The 4,636-nt window shown below is 33.1% G+C and overlaps 1 non-coding gene across 1 annotated transcript; it reads right to left on the bottom strand.

Moving 5' to 3' along the window:
* Positions 1–3,933: 3,933 nt before the first annotated feature.
* Positions 3,934–4,006, bottom strand: Trnav-aac (transfer RNA valine (anticodon AAC)). The gene has a single exon. It is a non-coding gene; the product is annotated as a tRNA-Val (tRNA).
* Between the last annotated feature and the right edge of the window lie 630 nt (positions 4,007–4,636).

The following is a 4,636-nucleotide window of genomic DNA, read 5'->3' on the forward strand; positions in this document are numbered from 1 at the left end:
ATGTTCACGACTCTCTATATCTTCTATATACACACAAAATGCAAACTGATTAAAAATTTTGGACACGTTTTGCGTCCTCAGCATAAATTGCTCTAACACATGAAGTTATGAAATCCAGTCACATCCATACATTCTCATGTATTTAGTTATGATGGAGATGTTTACAAAGTTGTTTTTTTTTTTTTGGGATTTGCTGGATTTGTGGTAGGTCGTGGTACACAGTCGTGGTACCTACACTGGGAAAGATTAATTTATCCACAATTTATTGTCACAAGATTTTGTGTTTTTTTTTTGTCAGTTATGATAACTAATTTTTTTTTTTTTTTAACACAAGATAATAAGTGAAAACTAAAGTGTTTAGTGGAGTTTCAAAATACACTAGCCCAAAAAATTAAGGGAACAAAAAAAAATCGTGATTTTTTTAGTGATTTTCGATAGGCTGTATCTCAGTAAAAAATGATCGCATCATGACAAAATAAAAAGCATGTAAAAGCTCTATTCTTCTAGTTTTAGGATTTAATGTTAAAATATTTTTTTTCTAACGGTAAAATATATAAATAGTTGGAACTGTTAAAAAACAAAAATTTTCTAATATTTGTTTGTTTAGACCTGGAGAAATATGGTGTTTTACTTCATCTCAAAAATTCAAACCCTCACAACAGAAAAACTGCTTGATGAACAAGTCTGAAACTTTGCATATTAATTTCAGGTATATTAAGCTTCAATAATTAAGACTCAGTTCAATCTTATCACCCATAGAAATTAAATAGCGGTAAATTTTCTAAAAAACCGTAAAAATGCCTATTTTGATAGCTTTTCTAAATTAATCTAAAAAATAAGAAAAAAATTTGTTTAACAAAGCAAACTTAATTTCTTTGTAGAGAATTGAATGAAGATTTAAAATATGTTCTTGAATATTCTGTACAGTGATCCGTTGTTGAGATATTGATAGTCAAAGTCAAAAGTATGGTTTTTGGTTTGATGACTGATATTGCAGTAAAAAAAAAAAATCGTAGAAGTTTGAAACGAAATAAATCTTAAAGCCAAATAAATAGCCTTTCTAAAAATAATAATCATTTTATCAGAAAAAATTTTCCCACTTTCTTAAGAGAAAAGTAAAGTAAAAACAAACAAAAATTGGAAAATTTTTGTTTTTTAACAGTTCCAACGATTTATATATTTTACCGTTAGAAAAAAAAGATTTTAACATTAAATCCTAAAACTAGAAGAATAGAGCTTTTACATGCTTTTTATTTTGTCATGATACGATCATTTTTTACTGAGATACAGCCTATCGAAAATCACTAAAAAAAATCACGATTTTTTTTTTGTTCCCTTAATTTTTTGGGCTAGTGTATATGTAGTTGAAAGGTTAGGCGAACTTCTAATTCTCTTTTTCCAATATGGCGATTAGACAAAAGCCCACCTAAATATTCTGTGCATACATATTTTCTACGTTAACAGCTTGTGATACTTTCACTCACAATTAAATAACCTATGCCTTTAATTTTCAATTTAAAAAAAAATCAACCTTAATCCAAATAAAAATGCATGATTGTCCTTGATAAAAATATTTAAATTAAAAAAAAAATTTGATTAAGTTTAAACATCGAATTAAGTTGTGTTACGGGTGTGACAGAAAAACACCTGATTTTGCAGATATTAAAATTATTATGTTCAGTTACACAGAATTAAAAAAAAAACAATGAAAACCAACTCAAAATGTTCATTTTAGCATTATTACGGGTGTGACAAGGGTGATAAAAAGCTACAAGTTTTTGTTTTATTAATTAAAAATTTTTAAATTTTTGAAAACAAAAATTATAACGCGTCGTTGATTTTTACTGTATTAGGTATAGGAACTATATAGAGAAAAATCGGTACAAGTGTGTCGTGTTTGTGTCATTGATTGTTCTCGTTAGGTTAGGTTATATGGGCTGACAGTTGATTTTGTTACCGTCACACTTAGATCAATGTATGAAGTATTGTAACTTCATGAAAAAGTGTTAACCTATGAATGCTATGGTTGTTCGAGCCATTTGGAGGACTTGACAAAGTTCAGTAGGCTATTGCCTAAGAGTTCCGATAGTTCTTCTAATTCATTAAAGAAGTAGTTTCCTAAGAATTTTTTCCTAGTGCGACAGGGTGCTGGGCAGTGACAGAGTAATTGAACAGTGTTTTCCTGTTCGTCCTCATTGCCGCAGCCTCTGCATAGATCATCCGTACTAAGCCCCATTTTCATTTTGTGGTATCCTAGTAGGTTATGTCCCGTTAAGACTCCTATTAGGGATCTTAAGGAAGGTTTACTAAGTAGTAAGATCTTATTTGATTTTTTCTCGTCGAAGTTCGGCCATAGTTTCCTGGTGTGACCGCAGGTTTCTAGGAGGTTCCATCTTTCATTGGTTTTTTGTAAAATATTGTTGACGATATTTCGCTTTATTTCACATTGTGGGATTCTGATGTTATGGTCTTGCCTTCCCTTGCAAGCTCATCCGCTTTTTCGTTGCCGAACACATCACTGTGGCCGGGAACCCAGCAGAGTCTTACATTATGCTGCATACCAAGAACCCTAAACTCTTCGCGACAGCTAGAAACAAGCTTTGACTTGATTAAGGTGGCAGAAATCGCTTTTATTGCCGCTTGGCTATCAATGAAAAAGGTGATGTCAGCAGGTGATATCGCCATCATGGATATTTGTTTAGAAGCATTTTTCACTGCCAATATCTCGGCTTAAAAGACACTGCTGTGATCGGGGAGCCTGAAAGAACTGGCAAGGTTGAGATTTTCTGAGTAAAAACCTGCACCAAACTCAGTGTTCATTTTCGAACCATCAGTAAAAATGGCGATAGTCGACTTGATTGAGAAAGGAACACTGTTTTCCCAATCTTGTCTGTTAGGGAAACTGACATTAAAATACTTGATAAAGTCTAAGTAAGGGGTCAAGTAATCTGTACCTACGTTGTTGCCAACGTAGTTAGAAAGAAAAATGGCCGTTTTGACTAGTATTCCAAATGTTGGTTTGGCTGAGTCGTAGGGCACTGTTTGCTGCTAATTCTTGTACAAATAGGTCTAAGGGAGTCAGATTAAGGATTGCTTCCAGACCTGCGGTTGGAATGGACCTCATCACCCCCGTAGTGCTAATGCATGCTGTTCTTTGTACTTTGGTTAGGGTCTTCAAGTTCGTGGATTTCTCCAGAACTTGCCACCAGACTAAGCTGCCATAAGTCAGAATGGGTCTGACAATGGCGGTATACATCCACATGATTATTTTAGGATTTGGTCCCCAGTTTCTGCCAAGAATTCTATTACATGAGTAAAGTGTAAACGTGGCTTTTTTAAATCTTTCTTGAATGTTTGGACCCCAGTTAAGTTTCTTATCCAAGATCACTCCGAGATTGTTCTCGTTAGTGGGGTTTGGTATTGAGTGTGGAGGGTAATTGGTGTCTGTCAGTCATCATTAAAAAATAAAAAGTAACTTTTGAAAAAAATAATTAACTTCATATTTTGTTTCAAAAACAAAATTTAAAAATAATTCTTTTAGAAAATGGGATATTGATTGACATAACCTCGACCTTTTGTCAGCCCACCAACCAAACCTAATACCTACCGACTTTTCACTAGTCAATTTTTGCCGTGCGGCAAAGCGTGTCACTTAAGTGACAATCCCCATAGAAGAATCCTAGTCGACTTAAACTGTGCGACAAAATTATGCGGCTAAAATCGACTCGTGAAATTATGTCGGGATAACTTATCGCCTGCTTTGTTTTAACTGTCGCAGAAGGACTTTTATGTGATAGTTTACGCAAAGGAAATAGTAGAAAATAATCGACTTATGTTGAACTCTTTTTGTAATGGTCCTTAGAAACCATTTGTTTCTTTATGAGAGTTATTTTATCTTTAAAATTTATTAAAAAAGGAGCACAGAAAAAAAATTGTTTCCGCCCGGGATCGAACCGGGGGCCTTACGCGTGTTAGGCGGATGTGATAACCACTACACCACGGAAACACTTGCAATTTAATAAACAATGGCCTCATTTGTCAACTAAACTTCTTAATTTATGATTCAAATCTAACTGTATTTCCCTTTTTGGTCCTTCCTTTCAAATTGTCCTTATTAACCCAGAAGCACCTTTTTTTATTTCTATACAAACCGAATGCAGATTTTCTACTGCATTCATCTTATTTCCCTTCAATTCTCATTTTTAATGTTATAGCCCCTTTATCAAAATAAAAAAATAAACCTTACTACGACGCATTGCATCTTTCTGCTCCTTAAAAATAAAATAATGATGACGATGAGGAATCCTTGTTATCTTCTGTTTCTTGTTTAGATTCCAATATTCTAGTAAACAAGCAAAAATAAAAATAAATTCAAAAAAAGATACAACAAAAAAACGTAGCAATCAATAAAATTCTCCTCAACTTGAACGCGGATCAAATTTATTTTCTTCTTCTTCAAAGAAAATGCCTAAAGGCATCAGCATCAGGCACAGTCAGTATAGAATGTAAAAGGAGATGATGTGCTTGTTTGTTTATTTGTATTTGTTTATTTGTTAGTTGTAAACAGGATCCTTATTTGAAATATATGTATTTGTTCCTTCACTTATTGGAACATATAATATCCTTGAACTAGGAA

Source organism: Episyrphus balteatus, chromosome 1 (assembly GCF_945859705.1).
Source record: "Episyrphus balteatus chromosome 1, idEpiBalt1.1, whole genome shotgun sequence".
NCBI classification, from domain to species: Eukaryota; Metazoa; Arthropoda; class Insecta; order Diptera; family Syrphidae; genus Episyrphus; species Episyrphus balteatus.